We start from the raw sequence: 20200 nt of genomic DNA on the forward strand, positions 1-20200 counted from the left end.
TAGCTGTTGAAACTGGTCATACAACAAAGGATTATTAATTTCCTTTAACATTGCCCATTCAGCACATTGTATTACATTGACCACATAGGCAGAATCAGAGACAATATTGAGGGATTAATATTTCCACTTATACAAAGCTCGTACCACCACCGCAAGTTCTACAATTTGGGTTGAACCTTCTACCAATTGTATGTCATGATGTGTTGGATACCTGGAGTACCAGGGGCACTTAGTGAACAATCCAGACCGAATGGAATTGTTATGTTTGTGAGCAGCAGGCCTCAAGGACATCACTGAAGCCGCTTGTGAGAAAGTACTGAAGCTGCCTGTAAGAAAGTACTGAAGCCACCTGTGAGAAAATAATGAGGCCGCCTGTGAGAAAGTAATGAAGCTTCCTGTGAGAAAGTAAACGAAGCAACCTTGAGAAGAAGGAAAACAGCTGGCATACGTGACTGGGGGCTGAACGTGAAGCAGGGTGCAGGTGGAGAGAGCCGTGCGCGTGAACATAGAGACTTAACGAATCATATTTTAGCTAGGAGCGCGTGCATGATATAGTTAACCAATTAGTAGAGAGCTTGCGCATGATACGGAATTAGAAGGGCTATATTAACCGGGATGTATCAACAATAAATCGGCATTTGCTTGATCATATTGGTCGTCAGCAGTGTCCGTTACTTCCGCGTCAACAATGATGCCACTTAGCATTTTTCTTCCACACAATCATGGTCTTGTGCGTTTTTCCTGATCCATCTGTAAATATTGTTAAGGCGTTGTTTTTTTTTTATGGGAGTGTAACTTAGATGAGTTGCTGGATGCAACATTAATTCTCCTAAAAATATCAGCATCGGTTGCTTAGGCCAATGAATGGAGATCTGTAGCAAAACTGTTTGTAATGCCATTTGTGCTTCTGGAGTCAGTCTCCTAGGAGAGGTTAAATCTGCGTCTCCCTTATGTATCTGGAATAGTGGAGAAAGCAATTCTGTAGAGAGGCCTAGAGCCAGGCATACCCAGTTGATAGCTCCCAGCAATTTCTGCAAATCGTTTAAGGTAAACACTGTTTGAGGGATTTTTAACCTTTGCGGCCTAGTTGTTTTTTCAGTAATTTGCCAGCCGAGATACTGCTAGGGACATACCTTTTGAATTTTCTCTTGAGCAATAACCAATTTAAATCGGGATAATGCACTGGTGATATCATTAAGAACTCTGTTCACCAGAGAATCATCGGGTGCTGCAATCAAGATATCATTCATATAATGATAAATGAGGCTGTTCCTATGCAAGCGCCTTACCGGTGCTATGGCCTTTGTGACGTACCATTGGCAGATGGTTGGACTGTTTTCCATACCCTGCAGAAGTACCGTCCAATGATATCGCTGATTGGGTTCTCCCGCATTGATTGAAGGCACAGAAAATGCGAATCGTGGAGCATCCTCAGGATGTAAAGGTATTGACGTGCGGAGAACAGACTCCACAATCTGTAAGATTGTAAAGTAGGTATGTTTATTCGGCGCCGGGCAGCACGGGGGGTAGTCCTGCCAAAACCGTGCGCACCTGACGTGGCAACTCACTTTGAATTTATACAACCAAGTGTTACATATACATGAAGTTTCAAAAAACATGCCTATACATATGCATGAGCTATCCCCACTTCGTATTAAAATTAGTTCCAAGGAGTCATTGGGTATTAAAATTAGTTCCAAGGAGTCATTTGGTTGGTTTTAGCTGGTTCTTGAAGGAGGCCCCTCAGTTCTTATCAGGAACTGTCCGTGTGAGGAGGTGCAGGACTTCTCGCTTCAGATAAAGAGTTCAAAGCACAAAGCAAGGCCCCTCGGTTCTTATCAGGAGCTGCCCTTGCGAGGAATGCAAGACTTCCCCCCCCCCCCGATAGTTTTTACAATAGCTAGTTAGTAAAGCATAAAGCATCATATGTATTAGCATGCACAGCAATAATCAATAAATGCCATATCTATTAGAGTTTCTTTAACCCCTTTCTTTCAGTATAGTGAAAAAACAATCTTTTAAATTAATAATGATAACATTCCAATCTCGAGGTATCATTGAAGGAGATGGTAACCCCTGTTGCAAAGGTGCCATATCCTCAATTACCACATTTACTGCCCTTAAATCCTGTAAGAGTTGTCATTTACCCGATTTTTTCTGTATTACAAACACAGGTGTATTCTAGGAACTGTCTGTTGCCTGTATGTGTTCAAGCTGTAATTGTTCGTCAGCTCACTCATTCAAATGGTGCAGCTTTTCTCTTGCTAAAGGCCACTGGCCGACTCAGACAGGAGTATCTGTTAACCATGTTGGGGTGGGGGGCAGGGGGGCGCGCCTGGCGGCGGCCATGTCCCCAGGCATATAAGAGGAGAAAACTAAAACCTGAGGTTTAAGACAAGAATAGGGAGGGATCCTTAAAGCCACTGCTACAGGCAAAACAGACCCGACCTGGGGAAAACCACTCACCCATCACTAAAACCAAAGCGGGATAATGAGAAAGGGAACAAGACAACCTCCTCCCCCCACCTCCCTCTTCCCGGGCTTAACACCATCTCCACCTCCTTCCCCCGCCCCCTGAGCAGGACAGGGTGGGGGGAGCGGGAAGAGGGAATGGGGGCCACGGTCAGCTAATCACACTTTGCCTTACGCTGCAGTTTACTAAGAGGAAAACTACAATAATAACAAAATATAAGGACATAAATATATACAAAATGAACAATGTACAATCTCTCACCACCTGATGTCCAAATGACCGATACTCTGTCTGTCTTTGGCCCAGCTTCCTGCACCTGCACGTTAGCGAGACTTGGAAAGCCAGACAGTGTCCTTGGTCTCATCAACAACAACTCCCATCATCAGAGTGTTTTTATCAACATTCTTCACATACAAAATCCAAAGCTACTGAGAGGAAAATTAACTCCATCCCTGCTAAAACCAAGACAGCATTCACCCCTTATTCCATACCATTTAGTTCATGATTATATGCACACACACACACAGACTGCTTATACCTGTCTAGGAAAATTTTTTACTTGCCTCCGGACTGTAATCTGTTAATTTCTCTGTTTGCACTGCCTGTCCGTTTCCACTTAAAGATCTTATAACTTAACGCTGTGCCTTATACGCAATAATATCAACCTGGATGTATCACTTGTTCTAACGGGATCGACCTGCGACACCACATACACCCAAACACTAAGCAATAGCACAAATACAGATCAGCTGGAATAAGCTTACGTCCACACCAACAACACTGAACAGTAACAATGGGACCTGGATCAAAGGGATTTTCCAGCTCGCTGTTAGTCTTTGTTTCCACGGACGGAGGAGCAGACTGGGTGACGGGTGCTGTCGGATCCCACTTCTGCGTGTGATTCTTTAAGGCTTCAAACATTACATGCCATGCCAGTAATAATTTTTGAACAGCAGGCTCACTCCGTGTTACACAGTCCCACAGTCTAATACCTATGGTGTCCCAGGTGCCCACTGTGCAGATATTAGAGATGTTAGCGTCTGCTACGTGAGCGGACACCCAAGTCAACAAGCTCTTCAGGTCAGTGTTATTGATAGCACAGTTCTGTTCCTCTAACATTTTTGTTAGAATCGTTAAAACTGACTTATGTTCCTTTGAAGCAGTGCTTCTCGTTTTTCTGGTCTCGGGGACCGAGGCTCTTTACCCGCTGCTTTTTCCTTGGCATTGTCGGGTCCCCAGCCCCTCCCACCGACATTCCTTGCCCAAATGCCGCCAAAGGTGCGAACCGATCTCCAAAGAGGACTGATCTCACCCGGTGCTCCGTTCGGAACGAACAGGTTGGGCGCTGGCAGTCCTAGGTATGGCACAGGCAAAGGGGCCGACAACTTTTCCGGCAGCGCTTCTAGGCGAGCCTCTAGAGCTTCCAGCCTTTTTAGTGTCTCCTGCAACTGTGCGTCTTTTAAGACGAATAAATGTTCATCCTCCTCACGCCGTGACGGCGGGGAAGAAGGTGGTAACGGGGAATAAAATGGAGCTGTCAGTGCCGGCGAAGAGGCTCATAATGCCGGGCCTGCACTGGCTTTTTTCTTTTCTTTTTTTTTTTCTTTTTTTCTGGTGCCAGCATATCCATGGTTATGGGGGCTGTGGCTGCAGTCCCTGCAGTCCCTGCTGGGGCTCGAACCCCCCCACCCTCAGCACGAGCCAGGGCGGCGGCAGGGCTCGTTAAACCCGAGAACAGCATGCTGGTGGCAGAGGTGGACCCGCCAGCTGGAGTTAAAGCCGCGAAAGCAGACGCGACGACTGAACGTTCGACTTTCATACTTTTCAATGTTTCATTAACCAACCTCCACACGGTGGAGAATTTGCTCGCCTCCTTTGATCCCTTACTTATTTCTTCCCACAGCTCTTTCCCTATTTTTTCCCATGTTGGGGCTTTAAAAGCAGCATCAACTGTGGGGATTAATTCCCTTTTCTTTGCCCACTGCAGCAAAGCTTCTAGGACGGCCGAGTCATAAATCAGTCCTCTCATAGAGAGCATATGTTGGAGGAGCTTAACCACTGCTGACTCCTCTTTGGTCAGTGTGGACCCCATCTCCTCCCCGGCCGCTCGCCTGGCCAAGACAAGATTCCCACTGTACCTTTTGTACCTTTTGCGCTAGCATCTTCGAGTGCCGGGGCAGCACTTGCCTTCGACCGGCTTCCGTCCCCTCTTTTCTTCTTTCCTTCTTCTTTTCTTCTTTCCTTCTTCGGCTTCGTCGGGATGTCCAACACCGGATCTGAGGGTCCCTGTTCAGGCACCACCTGCTGACGCGGAAGTCACGGACACTGCTCACGACCAATATGATTAAGCAAATGCCAATTTATTGTTGATACATCCCGGTTAATATAGCCCTTCTAGTTCCGTATCATGCGCAAGCTCTCTACTAATTGGCTAACTTTGTCATGCACGCGCTCCTAGCTAAAATATGATTCGTTAAGTCTCTTTGTTCACACGCACAATCCTTTCCACCTGCACCCTGTTTTCACATTCTGTTTTCAGTCACGTATGCCAGCTGTTTTCCTTCTTCTCAAGGTTGCTTCATTACTTTCTCACAGGTAGCTTTATTACTTTCTCACAGGCGGTCTCTGCGATATCCTTGAAGCCTGCTGCTCACAAACATAACAATTCCATTTGGTCTGGATTGTTCACTAAGTGTCCCTGATTCTCCAGATATCCAACAGGGACCCTCCCTTTGAACATCTGTGGGAACGTAGTCACGGACCCCTGCTGCATGCTAAACAAAAATCATTTATTGTTACAGCTTATGTGCTTATATACCCTCTGATCACCCAACCACCACCAGGTGTCCTTTATCTTGTTTTCCTTCTCTTGGAAAGTCCCTTGTTTCTCATTCCCATGGCTTCTGATACTCGTCGTCCCCAACAATTCCTCCTTCTTGTTTTAACAGCACAGCATATGTGCTTCTATCAAAAGCTCTTATGAGGGCTTCTTGTAGACATTGTAAAATACAAGGGAGAACACATGCCATGGTCAACAATGCTAAAATTATAATAATGGCTTCTTTCAAGAGTAACATAATCCATCCTTATTTCATTCTTGTCCAGTCAACAGTTATGCCACACACAAGCTTAGCCAATAAAATTACTGATCACATGTTATACATATTCATGATTGCTAAGCAAAACTAAGTTTCACTACTTTCTAGTAATTTTCTACTACAGCATTCTTCTACTATTACAGACATAACAACTCCAGCAACCTTCTTATCTACAAAGCCAGTGACTAGTTTTTTGCAAGCCTCTGTTGAAACAAGCCATAAATTCTGCTAACAATGTCTTGTATCTTAAAGCTTCCCTTCTCATTCCATGGCTTTCTTCCAGCGAGCATGATTGTATCCCTCTCCCAAGGTCGGTGTGCTTTCACTGACACCGTACCGGCTCAAGAAATACCCACATCTCCCTCTTCTTTGTTTATGAGAAGAGGCTTGTTTCAATGCTTTATCTATTAAAGTTTGCACACATATCAACACACACGGAATACAGATCAAAATACATATATAAAAAGAATGAATAAGCATACTACAGCTATTTGTAATAAGCTTATATCAATCCACCAAAAAGATTTCTGAATATATCAAAATCATCCCTTTGTTGCAGTTTCTGTACTCCTTTTTGCAAGTTTTGAATACTTTTGTGAATAGATTCTGAACAATCAGACAGATTCATGCAGCAAAGCCCATCAAAATCCTGACAACCATGATTTTGTGCTAATAATAAAAAAATCTATTGCTGCTCTATTCTGTTACCAACCCGACCACACTGGAGACACCGCTGAGAAGGAGGGTGATGATCAGCCGGGTCAGAGCAGAGAAACGGGGCAGGCGCAGCACCTTCAGGGCATCCCCTGTTGTTCATAGAGCGTGCTCTGGGTCCTTTCTCTCCGCTCCAAGTCACCTCTGTTTATCCCCTCAGCAGGTTCAGTGAAAGAGTACCGACTAGACGTTTCTGCACGCGTGGCCAGCGCATGCATCAAGGCCTGTCAAGTATGTGCTCTGCAGGCAAACAGCGGTTCTGTTTCGTAAAGTAGCGTAGTGTATAGAATCTACATCAGTTAACAGCGTTGATAGTACCAATGCAGTTGTATGCGTTTGCTTAGCAAGCCAACAGTCCAATTTATTTAGCGTAGCTACTGCCTGGGCACTTGCCACACCAGGTGCAAAGACTGAAGCAGTAATAATTTCACTTGGGTTCCAAAACTCTATATTGTCTTGTGTCGTAGTTCAGCCTCGATAGGGACCAGACTACGCAGTCCCTCTCTCACTCCCCTCACCCTCCGATAGAATAGGGGGAGATAATATAAGAAAAAATGGCTCGAGGTTTGAGATAAGGACGGGGAGAAATCTTTAAAGTTACCGTCACGGGCAAAACAGACTCGACTTGGGGAAAACTATTCATTTATTTCTAAAACCAGCAGGAGAATGAGACAGGGAACAAGATAACCTCCCCCCACCCCTCCCTTTTCCCAGGCTTAACATTATCTCTACTACCTTTCCCCCAGAGCAGGGGGGAAGAGGGAATGGGGATTACGGTCAGTTCATCATGCGTTGTTTCACACCGCTGCTTCATGGTCGGGGGAAGAACTCCTCGCATTCCTCCCCTGCTCCTTCATGGGGTCCCTCCCATGGGCTACAGTCCTTCATGAAACTGTTCCGTCGTGGGTCATCTCTTCCATGGGGTGCAGTCCCTCTAGAACAGCTGCCCCAGCACAGGCCCTCCATGGGCCACAGCCTCCTTCAGGCCTCCACCTGCCCAGACGTGGGGTCCTCCACAGGCTGCAGGTGGATCTCTGCTCCTCCATGGACCTCCATGGGCTGCAGGGGGACAACCTGCTCCACCACGGTCATCACCACAGGCTGCAGGGGAATCTTGGCCACGAGCCGCATTACTCCTCCCCCTCCTTCTTCACTGACCTTGGCACCTGCAGCCGTTCCTCTCACAAGAAAAATTCTTCACAACAGGCTGGCAGACACCTCTCAGGATCTTTTTACATCTCATTCACATCTTATCTCCTCTCCACTTCTTGCAGCTGGGCCGGGCCCAGTTGGGCCCAGTCGGCTGCCTGGCAAGAGGCCAGAGGGTGAGGCCTGCAGGGCCCACAAGGCTCGTGCCTACCCCTCTCTACCCCCGCTCAGCTTCTTCACATCTTCTCTCTTTTTTTTTTTTTCTGTTTTCCCCTTCTTAAATATGTTATCGCAGAGGCATTATCACAGAACATTCTGCTACCAGTTGGCTCGGCCTTGGGCAGCAGTGGATCCACCCTAGGCCCGACCGAGTCCACTGAACAAAGGGGAAACTTCTAGAAGTTTCCTACAGAAGCTACCACCTTAGGCCCTCCCCTCACTAAACAAAACCAGAACATCTTGGCAGTCAGATTCAAAGCTAGGTGTACTTCATTTAGGTCTTTTATGCTGTAAAGTCATTGTATTATTGGGTCTAAACACTCCTAAGGTTCCCATGGTGCAGGGGCCCCCTTTTATATGGGAGGGTATCCCTGCCCACGCACAGTCTCCACATATGAAAAACACACCATCAGGGAGGCCACTGGAGTAGTGCTGGATTTTGATATGTTAGTGCTCGCATGATTACACCACACTGTGTCATTGCACTGTGCAGGTTCTGAAGCATTTGCAATCACTACCCCTCTGGTAACATTAGCTTCTGAATAGTTAAAAAAAATAGACAGAAGTCCATCTTTACTGATCCCAAAAGTTCTATCTCTTGTGGTTCAGTACCCAGTGCTCATGGCTGCTGTTGTTTTACACAGAGTTACCGCCCTACCGTTATCTGGCAGGCTGACCAAGCATGTTCTGAAAGGGTTATCTGCAGATGATACAGACAGACAAATGGTGTCCTGTCCTGTGGCATTAGCCATAGTTACCCACACGTTTGTTCTTTCCATGACTGATGTCCATGGAGCTGCCACACAGCTTGTTAACAGTCTCCCTGGCTGCAATGTAGAGCACGTTTTTCACATCTTGTCCTGTCAGGACTGGCCCAAGGGCTACTGCATGAACAATCTCCTGTTTAATTTGGTCAAAGGCTTGTCCTTGCTCAGGGCCCCATTTGCAATCCTTCCTCTTTCAGGTCACTTCATAGAGAGGCCTTACAACCACACTGTAATTTGGAATATACATTCTCCAGAAACCCACAATGCCCAAGAAGGCCTGTGTTTCCTGTTTGTTTGTTGGTGGAGCCATAGCTGTTATTTTGTTGACCACATCCATTGGAATGTGATGATGCCCATCTAGCTATTTTACTTCTAAAAACTGGATCTCTTGTGCAGGCCCCTTGACTTTGCCTTGTTTTATGGAAAACCAGCTTTCAGAAGGATTTGGATTATTTTCTCTCCTTTTTGAAAAACTTCTGCTGCTGTTTTGCCCCATACAATGATGTCATCAATGTATTGCAGGTGTTCTGGAGCTTCACCCTTTTCCAGTGCAGTCTGGATCAGCCCATGGCAAATGGTGGGGCTGTGTTTCCACCCCTGGGGCAGTTGATTCCTGGTGTACTGGACCCCCCTCCAAGTGAAAGCAAACTGTGGCCTGCATTCTGCTGCCAAAAGGATTGAGAAGAATGCATTGGCGATATCACTGGTGGCATACCACTTGGCTGCCTTTGATTCCAGTTCATATTGAAGTTCTAGCATGTCTGGCACAGCAGCATTCAGTGGTGACATGACTTCATTCAGACCACGATAGTCCACTGTTTGTCTCCACTCTCCACTAGATTTTTGCGCTGGCCATATGGGACTGTGAAAGGGTAAGCGAGTCTTGCTGATCACTCCCTGGTTCTCCAGTTGACAAATCAGGTTATGGATGGGGATCAGGTCATCTCAGTGGGTGCCATATTGCCGCCGGTGCACTGTAGTGGTCGTGATTGGTACCCTTTTATTTTACCTCAGAGCAGGATCAGCACAAAAGGTTCAAATACCAAAATACTCCACAAACTTAATTTTTACCTGATTTATTCAAATAGAGAATTTTATAAAGGTTTAGTAGTGATTATCAACAGATTAACAGTAATAGCATTTAAAGGTAATGCATCCAATCATTACTACATGAAAATAAGTATAGTGATTGAGAAAGATACATTGCCAATTGCCCTATTAATACATTACCATCATCCAGAGACGCAGTTGCTGGCGAGCCCCGGTTACAGCGAGGATTTGAAGAGCCTGTCCCCACAATTGGGAGGTCCTACGCAGTGTGTCCACTCGTAGGTGAGGTCTCCAAAGTCGCTGCAAGAGGGTCCAGCCTTTTATAGTGCAAAATAAACAAATTTATTTCATTATTCTACAATGCAGAATCATCTGATTTCAGTTACCCCGTTGCCCCCCCCCCCCCAAGCTTGGCCAGAGCTCAAAAGAGGAAACAAGGGAGTTGCTGTGATGTAACGCTTCTCTCTTGCATATCTTCTGTTTTTTCATAAACAAGGCCAAAGAGTTGTTACCCATTCTTATGATGTACTTTCTCACACTCTGTGTATACTGAAGAAGTTACAATTAAAATAACACAATCCTGCTGAACATAGCAATGCGATACAGATCATCCATGGGTCAACTCTGGCTTAGGCTTGTTAATGAGGCCTGGTTGCTTCACTGTTGTTCTTTGACTCTCAGCATTCTCACAATGAAAGGGTCCTCCGAGAGACCAGGCAAGGTAGATAGCTGTTTAATTTCCTCTGTCTCCATGGTGCCTATACCAAAAGTCCACCGGTGCCCTTTTGGGTCTTTGAAATACCCACTCCTGAGGTAATCTATACCAGGAATGCATGGAGCATCTGGGCCAGTCACTATGGGGTGCTTTTGCCACTCATTCCCAGTCAAACTCACTTCGGCCTCCAGCACAGTCAGCTGTTGGGATCCCCCTTTCAATCCAGAAATACAAATGGGTTGTGCCCCTTTATCGCTTGATGGCATTGGGGTACACTGTGCACCGGTGTCTACTAGAGCCTTATACTCTTGTGAGTGTGTTGTGCCAGGCCATCAAATCTGTACAGTCCAGTAAACTCAGTTGTCCCTCTCCTCTGCCTGACTGGAGGCAGGGCCCCTCTAGTCCTGTTTATAATATTTTCTAGTCACTTTTTTGTGAATATGAATCAGAAGTCCCTTCCATAGGATCAGAGGTGAGATCAGCCCTTATATGCTGTCTGGGGAACTGCCCACTGGAGAGTGGAGCAGCAATTTTCCAGGGAAAACCTCTGTTTTCCGAACAGACGGATCTTTCGGTCAGTCTTTCCACAGTCGAGACACAAGCCCATAGTGAGGAAGAGAGATTGTGTTCGTATTAGTCACTGCACGTACCAGTGGTGCCTTGTCATCTTTCCAACTCATTGCTGCCAACGAGTTGGCATGCGATGACGGTGCACTCTGTACAAACTTCCGCCACATGGGTTGGGAACATTCAGTTTCATCTGGATCTATGGATGTCCATGGGTCATCTCCCTGTTCTTGTGACGTCCCTGGTTCCTCATCGTCTTTCACTATGTGAACTGATTTTTTTTGTGTATTTCTTCTGTACAGGAGCAACTGATACCGGCACGGGTTGTTTTTTTGGTTTATCTGTGGTACTGCTTGCTGGGGTTTGAGTATCCACAGTGCCTGTCATGGGGGCTGAGGTAACCGCAGTGCCCGTAGCGGGGATTGGGGTAGCTGCGGTGCCTGTCGTGTGGGCTGAAGTGACTGCAGAATCTGTAGTGGGGACTGGAGTAGCCACAGTGTCTGTTGCTGGGGTTGGGGTATCTGCAGTGCCTGCTGCCAGGGTTATGGCAGCCACAGTATTCTTAAATAGTTGTTTAAACTTAATCAAGATCAAGATCTGAGGTAGCTGCCAGAGACCTGCCAACATGAACGCAGTGGTTGGGGTATCCCAAGGGTATTCCAAATTCTCAAAAGCTGTTGAAATTAGCTGGACGAATTGGGAGAAGTTGTAAACAACCAGCCCACGGCCTGGCTTCCCTAACCAAGAAGTATAATTCCAAACAACACTGACAAGATGGCTTCCGAAATACCCAGATTGAGCTGCTGCTGCCGCATTGCTCTGCATGCTGCCTGCTGCCATTGAATACAAGTACAAAACCAGTCATGCTACCAGTGATCTCACGAAACCAGCCAGTGCCACATATCAAAGCAGAGCGATACCTTTAATCTCAGAATTAATAAGCTGTGCATAAGCCCCAACAAACAGCATATACAGCAAGTAGGGTGCTGCCCAATAAAGCTCTAAAAATATCTCCGAGAGCAAATAAAACAACATTGTGGCCAGCAATGACCAAATTGGCATACTGAATGCTTGTAACAAATCTGTTTTCAATACGCTATATTCAAACCTGTCCTTATCTCTACCCTTCAGGTCTGACTTGGGGCTCGAACCTTGTATCCTCAGATTGAAGTCTGATGATCTCCTGACTGATCTAGCCAGGCCTCTTCATGCCCCATTTTGGGCACCAAAATGACTATTATGGTTTAGCCCTAGTCACCACACAGTTTCTCTCTCTCCCTCCCCTTCCCCAGCAGGATGGGGTAGAGAAATTGGGAAGAAAGGAAAACTCATGGGTTGAGATGAAGACAGTTTACTAGAATAGCAAAGAAAGATTACAATAATAACATAATATAAGGATATTAAGATATGCAAAATGAACAATGCACAATTTCTTGCCACCCTATGTCCCAATGACCGATGCAGCCCGTCCTGAGCTGTGATCACAGAAATGAAATCGAGCAGCAAGCAAAGGAGCAAGAGGAAGAGAGAGTGATGAGAGAAATGTCCCCTCCCGAGCAACCCTCACTTACACAGTGAGCATGATGTTTACGGCATGGAATACTCTCTCTGACCAGTTTGGGTCAATTATTCTGTCTGTATCCCTCCCAGCTTCCTGCACCTGGACATCATCGAGACTTGGAAAGCTGGACAGTGACCTTGGTCTCATTAGCAACAAGTCATATCATCAGGGTTTTTGTCGACATTCTTCACATACAAAATCCAAAACATACAAGCTACTGAGAGAAAAATTAACTCCATCCCTGTCAAAACCAGGATAAGTGCGTACTTTGTCTTCCTTTCACAGGTTTCTAAATGAGAGGGCACCTGTTCCATTAAACACTCCAGTACATACCTTTCAGCTAGGAGACAGGTCTACATCTGGACCTGGAAAGATGAACCTCTGAAAGAATGCTGGAAAGGACTGCATTTAGTATTACTGATTACTCCCACAGCTATTAATGTGAAAGGGATAGACTCTTGGATCCATTACACATGAGTGAAAGATACCGCCCCAGAAAAGTTGATGTCAAGAGAAACTGCGCCACTGAAATGATGATCAAGATGACTTGGAACTAAATCAACTGGCCTTGGACTCAGGTGGAATTGATAGTCCACATATATTGTACTCAAGGGGAACTAATCCTATATTTTCTCACATTTCTAGGGACATTAGGATTGATAGTATATCTTTGTACATATATTAATTTCTTTGGGATAAAATATTAAGAGAATAGAGAAGTCGATATCCTTCTTTTACTTAATAATGATTATCTTTATATATTTGTATAGATTATTACAATGTACCTATAAGTGTTGTTCAGCACTAATCAAGCGATCCAAGGAAAGAATGAGACTTATCTAAGAAATACTCCTAGGTAGTCTCAAAGGGGATAATTGTAGTTGGCTGAATTCAATATTATACAAGTATGTGTATAATAGAAGACCAGTTTTTTCTTTTGACCTATGCAATTAGCTGAAATGTGAGAGTTAGTCCTCTCAGAAGGTCAAGATGTTCGTTGACAGGAGTGATGAACTTGGGACACCTAATCAGGGACTGCTATCCTTGAGAGCAACATATATCATGAAAAGTATGTAAGCCAATTAAAATGTTTTTAAACAAATTGCAGTAGTCAGCAAAAGAGCGATAATGGAAGTCCTTAAGTGAACTATCCTCATTATAATACTGAAGATCATACCCCTCGAGCTGAAGACCCCAGCCCAAGTAAAGACCCCTACCTTTGAGCATGCATAGTAGGTGTTGTAGTTTAGCCCTGCTCAGGACCAAGCTACACAGTCTCTCACTCACTCCCCTAACCCTCCAAGGGAATAGGGGTAGATAATATAACAAAAAAGCTCAAGGCTTGAGATAAGGACAGGGAGAGATCCTTAAATTTATCGTTACGAGCAAAACAGACTCGACTTGGAGAAAATTATTTATTTATTATTTAAACCTCTCACCCCTCCTTCTTCCTGGGCTTAACAATTTCAATTATCTCTACCTCCTTCCCCCCTCCCCTGAGTGGCACAGAGGGGAATAGGGAATAGGGGTTATGGTTAGTTCATCACACATCGCTTTCCGGCACTCCTTCCTCCTCGGGGGAAGAACTCCTCACATTCCTCCCCTGCTTCAGCGTGGGGTCCCTTCCCATGGGCTACAGTCCTTCATGAACTGCTCTGGTGTGGGTCCTTTTCCACGGGGTGCAGTCCCTCCAGAACAGCTGCCCCAGCATGGGCCCTTCACGGGCCACAGCCTCCTTCAGGCATCCACCTGCCCCGACGTGGGGTCCTCCACAGGCTGCAGGTGGATTTCTACTCCTCTGTGGACCTCCATGGGCTGCAGGGGGACAGCCTGCTCCACCATGATCTTCACCACAGGCTGCAGGGGAATCTCTGGCAGGAACAACATTACTCCTCCCCCTCCGTCTTCACTGACCTTGGTGTCTGCAGCCTTTCCACTCACAAGAAATTCTTCACAATCAGCTCAGGGAGATGCCTCTCAGGTTCTCTTCACATCTCTCCACTTTTTGCAGCTGGGCTGGGCCGAATCAGGCCAGTGGGAGGCCAGAGGGTGAGGGCTGCAAGGCCCACAAGGCTCACGCCTCCCCCTCTCTGCCCCTGCTTCAGTTTTTTCACATCTTCTACTACCTTTTTTTTTAAATTTTTCACCTTCTTAAATACGTTATCACAGAGGCGTTATCAGGGAACATTCTGCTACCAATTGGCTCAGCCCTGGCCAGCAGCGGGTCCGCCCTAGGCCCGGCCGAGTCCACTGGACAAAGGGGACACTTCTAGCAGCTTCTTACAGAAGCTACCACCATAGGTCCTCCCTCACAAAACAAAACCAACATAGATTTTGGAAATCCACCTAGCACCCGACTTTGCGCAACTTCGAAATAAACTGATATCTCTGCTCTGTGTGTGAGATTGGCGTATTGCACACTGGGAAACAAACTCTCCTTGTGAGACAACAGGATGAAATTAACTGCCTTCATAGCGGCCCATATAGTGCTATGCTTTGCATTTGTGACTAGAAATATGTTGATAACATGCCAGTGTTTTGGCTACTGCTGAGCAGTGCTTGCACAGCTGTTCTGGTTTTGTTAGTGAGGGGGGGGGCCTAAGGTGGTAGCTTCTGTAGGAAACTGCTAGAAGTCGCTCCCCTTTGTTCAGTGGACTCGGCCGGGCCTAGGGCGGACCCGCTGCTGGCCAAGGCCGAGCCAATTGGTAGCAGAATGTCCCGTGATAACACCTCTGCGATAACGTATTTAAGTAGGGGAAAACAGGAAAAAGAGGAGGAGAAGATGTGAAGCAGCTGAGCGGGGGGCAGAGAGGGGGAGGCGCGAGCCTCATGGGCCTTGCAGGCCTCACCCTCTGGCCTCCCGCCGGGCAGCCGACTGGGCCCAACTCGGCCCGGCCTGGCTGCAAGAAGTGGAGAGGAGATGAGAAGTGAATAAGATGTAAAAAGGATCCTGAGAGACGTCTGCCAGCCTGTTGTGAGGAACGGCTGCAGACGCCAAGGTCAGTTCAGAAGGAGGGGGAGGAGTAATGCGGCTCCTGGCCAAGATTCCTCTGCAACTCGTGGTGACGACCATGGTGGAGCGGGTTGTCCCCCTGCAGCCCATGGAGGTCCACGGAGGGGCAGAGATCCACCTGCAGCCCGTGGAGGACCCCACGCCAGAGCAGGTGGAGGCCTGAAGGAGGCTGTGGCCCGTGGAGGGCCCGCTGGGACAGCTGTTCTAGAGGGACTGCACCCCATGGAAGAGATGACCCACGCCGGAGCAGTTTCACGAAGGACTGTGGCCCGTGGGAGGGACCCCACGCTGGAGCAGAGGAGGAATGCGAGGAGTTCTTCCCCTGACGATGATACAGCGGCGTAAAACAACGCGTGATGAACTGACCGCGACCCCCATTCCCTCTTCCCCCCCCGTGCCGCTCGGGAGGGGAAGGTAGTAGAGATAATGTTAAGCCTGGGAAGAGGGAGGGGTGGGGGGAAGGATATCTTGTTCCCTGTCTCATTCTCCTGCTAGTTTTAGAAATAAATGAATAGTTTTCCCCAAGTCAAGTCTGTTTTGCCCGTGACGGTAACTTTAAGGATTTCTCCCCGTCCTTATCTCAAACCTTGAGCTGTTTTTTTTTCTTATATCATCTCCTCCTATTCTCTCGGAGGGTGGGGGGAGCGAGAGACAGACTGCGTAGTCTGGTCCTGATCAGGGCTGAACTACGACAACAGCATCAAGGCTTTCTCTGCAAATCACCTTCCAAAGGCTACTACGCTGGGGGTGGGCAAGAGGTTAGGAAGGGACATAGCCAGGACAGCTGACCTAAACTGACCAAAGGGTATTCCATACCATGTGATGTCATGCTCAGCAATAAAACCTGAGGGAAAGGAAGACAGCTCTTCCTCGAGATCAACATCTTCAACTTGCAGATCGTGGATATGATACACCAGTCACGCCAGATGTACCAACTGTGAGCTCCAGATGCAGCATGCAACAATCCCATACTACATATGATCCCTCCTGCCCTGAAAGACTATTATGACAGATGGAGCCCAAAGTCATGGACTAAATGAACTCAACAGACATTTTGGAGGCCCATAGATTGAGGGAATTATATCTGTGTGTATATATATTAAAGCATGACGTAGATGGTATGGAAAAAGGGGTGGATACTGTCCTGGTTTTGGCAGGGATGGAGTTAGTTTTCCTCTCAGTAGCTGATGTGGTTTGGATTTCCTATGTGAAGAATGTTGATAAACAAACTGATGATGTTAGTTGTTGCTAGAGAGACCAAGGTCACTGTCTGGCTTCCCAAGTTTTGCTAATGTGCAGGTACAGGAAGCTGGGAGGGATATAGCCAGAACAGTTGACCCAAACTGGCCAAAGAGAGTATTCCATGCCATAAATGTCACGCTCAGTACTTAAGTGGGGAGGTGAGCTGATGAGCTCTCTTGTTTTTTTCTCTCTCACTGTTCAGAATTGTTCTGGGATTGTTTACAGGTTTTTTTTTGTTCTGTGATTGCTGCTTGGGACAGGCTGTATCGGTCATCGTGTTGTCAGGTGGTGAGAAATTGTGCATCATTCGTTGTTCTTGTTAATTTTTTTGTTTGTTTTGTGTTTATCATTATTTTAATTCTTTTTTCTATAAGTATTATTATAATTATTATATATGTATATATTATTATCTTTTCTTTTGCTATCCTAGTAAACTGCCTTTATCTCAACCCATGAATTTTCTTTTCTTCCTGATTCTCTCCCCTGTCCCCTGGGGAGAGGGAGGGTGACTGATCAGCTGTGTGGTACTCGATTGCTGACTGTAGCTAAACCACGACACTCTCCATTATGTCCTGCCTATGTATTGCCCTTGCTTTGACTTAATTGCGCTGTTCTCAGTATGCATCAGGCCTTAGCAGGAGCTGTGTGTTCGTCAAACTCTGAGCAGGGGTTGAGTGAACAGTCACAACTACTGTGGCAGATGTTGAAATTCAGCAGGGAAAATGTGGAAAAATAAAGGCAAGTAGCAACAGCAGAAGCAAAAGATAAGAGAGGTGATAACCAGTCCACCTTCTCACTATAGCAGCATGCCAATCATCTTCCTCTCCTATGGCCCTTTCCCAACACCTCAATCCCCTGCCAGCAATTCCTGTCTCTGTGCTTTCCTCCAAATTCCATCAGGTTTTCTCCAAATTCTTCTGCTCCCCAGTTGCTCTCGGAGTAACTCCTTAGTTGTCCAGTGTTCCTTCTGTTACTCTATTCCCCCAACTAATATTTTGTTGACAGTGCATATTTGTCTCAAAATGAAGAATGTGGACTTATACATGTCATTAGTGTTGTGGTTTAGCCCGAGTCACCACATAGTTACTCGATCTCCCTCCCCAGCAGAGTAGGGGAGAGAATTGGGAAGAAAGGAAACCTCATGGGTTGAGATGGAGACAGTTTACTAGAATAGCAAAGGAAAACTACAATAATAACAGAATATAAGGTTATTAAAGTATGCAAAATGAACAATGCACTATTTCTCACCACCTGATGTCCCAATGACCGATACAGCCCGTCCTGAGCAGCGATCATGGAAACGAAACCAAGCAGCAAGCAAAGGAGCAAGAGGGAGAGAGCAAGGGATGCCAGAGATCAAGATGCTCCCTGCCTTGGCAACCCCCCACTTATATACTGAGCATGACGTCTATGGCATGGAATACTCTCTTTGGCCAGTTTGGGTCAATTATTCTGTCTGTCTTTTGCCCAGCTTCCTGCACCAGCCCATAGTGAGACTTGGAAAGCCAGACAGTGTCTTTGGTCTCATTGGCAGCAACTCATATCAGCAGTGTGTTTATCAACATTCTTCACATAGGAAATCCAAAACACACCAGCTACTGACAGGAAAATTAACTCCATCTTCCGAATCAACTGCTACATGTACTGAGGTCCTACTTCCCAGGAAGTGGCTGGACATCTGCCTGCTGATGGGAGGCATCTGCCTCTTTTTGCCTTTTCTTTTGTCATTACCTACCTTTATCTCAACCCATGAGCTTGTCTATCTTATTTTCTCCCCCTGTCCTGTTGAGGAGGGAGAGTGAGAGAGTGACTGGGTGGGAGTCTGGCAGCCAACCAAGGTCAACTCACCACAGTCAGCTTTGCAGATCAGGAAGAATTGAGTCTGTGACTGTATGCAAGGGCCATGCAATCTGCAGAGGTGAACTGCAGGGACTTGGGATGTTAGGGAAATTATAGTGAGTATTGCTCACTCCTCACATCCTTGTTTTTAAAACAAAGGTGTAGTGTATTTTAGGTTAAGGTGTTTGGTTTTGTTCTTTACCATCATAGCAAACATTTGTATTGATAGAGCTGTGAATCAGGAGATATTTTTCTTGCCCTCAAATCAGCCATCTAAGAGATTGAGGGGAATCCTTTACTTTGTGGAGCAGCTTGGATTTCTGGGAGAAAGGGAAAGGAAAAGAGGGGTAGCATAAGCCTTCTCTCTACAGCCACAGCATTTTTACTGTGCATATTTGTAGCCCTGGGGCTGCACAGCTCTCCCAATCCCCTCCCCACTCAATTCTTCCCAGACTGGCATTACTTGTCCTAGGTGATTTTTTTTTTTTTTACTTATTTTCTAATGGTTACAGATTATTTTATTAATCAGAATTGAAGTGTTAGAGAAATAATAGTGGTGTTCCTTTCTCAAATCTCTGTAGTGAGCACATTAAAAATGAACAGGAATAGGCAGAGCTCATCTGTTATTATGATATCATTGAGAGTCATGTAAGGTTCTGCACTAGACTGAGAGTTTCATGTGGTTGGAGGGGATTTTGGCTTCTGCTAGAGGTGAGACTGAAACCTGATGAAGTAAGCGATCAACAGCTCTGCAGACACTGACATCATGGCAAGAAATAAAGGCAGCTTTTCAGCAGCATATTCCCCAACTTCTCAGCTGTCCTGTTGCAGCAAAGTTTGTATGTGCTGGTATTTATATCCCTCCCCTAAATTTCTTGTCATCCTTTCCTCCCTGCACGTGGCCTGGCTGCCTTAAAAAGTTCTCTTGCTCTGATGAGCTCGCCCGGCACTACCGAACCTACACAGGTGAAAAACAGTTTCTGTGCCCCCTCTGCCCCCCTCTGCGAGAAGCGGTTCATGCGGAGTGACCATCTGACAAAGCATGCCTGGCGCCACACCAACTTTCACCCCAGTATGATCAAGCGATCCAAAAAGTCCAGCTCCTTGTGAAGGCAGAGCTGGCCTAGGGAGGAGAGTAGAAGTGAGTCGCAGCAAGGACATGGTGAACAGTGCAAGAGCAGTCCGCTGCAGTGCTGTTCACAGTCTCTACTCACGGTTTGAAAGCACGTGTAGCTGAAGTTTAAGAAACAAGTACACTATGCCTCCCTTCCCACCCTTTGCTAGGAACAACAGTCTTAAGCAAGTGAATTGCAGAGTAAGTGAGGGAAGGGATGGTGACTGGACTAGGCAATGACTTTCTTTTGTAATTTAAAGCATTGACACTGGTGTATATACCCTGTGACACCACAGTAACGTGATTCCAAGGTCTTCGTGATTTCTGTGTCATGGACATGTTTTGTTGAACAACGTAATGCTGTTTGTATTTAAAAATTATTGAGTAAAACCATGTTCTGAGTCACTTAAAAATTCTCAAATAAAAACTCAATTTTAAAAGTGAGTTTACATCATTTAAAAAGGTGGTTAAGAGAAACATTGCATTTGTTACTAATAACATCTGATTGATACACAAAAATAAGGTGAATTTATACTCAAGACGACCCATTAAAGTAATGTATCTTTTAAATTTTTCTTTGTATTAACTATACTTTTGAATATAAGCTGCACTATTTCCAGTAAAAATGTGTATAATGCAAGCAGATACTTAAAGCAAAAAAAGCCATAACAGCTCAGTC

The 20200-nt window shown here is 45.9% G+C and overlaps 1 pseudogene; it reads left to right on the forward strand.

The window, feature by feature from the left end:
• The window catches only part of LOC147596558 (Krueppel-like factor 9), a 37960-nt pseudogene extending 18443 nt beyond the window's left edge, over window positions 1-19517 (forward strand).
• The last annotated feature ends 683 nt before the right edge of the window (window positions 19518-20200 follow it).

Source organism: Chlamydotis macqueenii, chromosome W (genome assembly GCF_036417535.1).
Source record: "Chlamydotis macqueenii isolate bChlMac1 chromosome W, bChlMac1.mat, whole genome shotgun sequence".
Lineage (NCBI taxonomy): Eukaryota > Metazoa > Chordata > Aves > Otidiformes > Otididae > Chlamydotis > Chlamydotis macqueenii.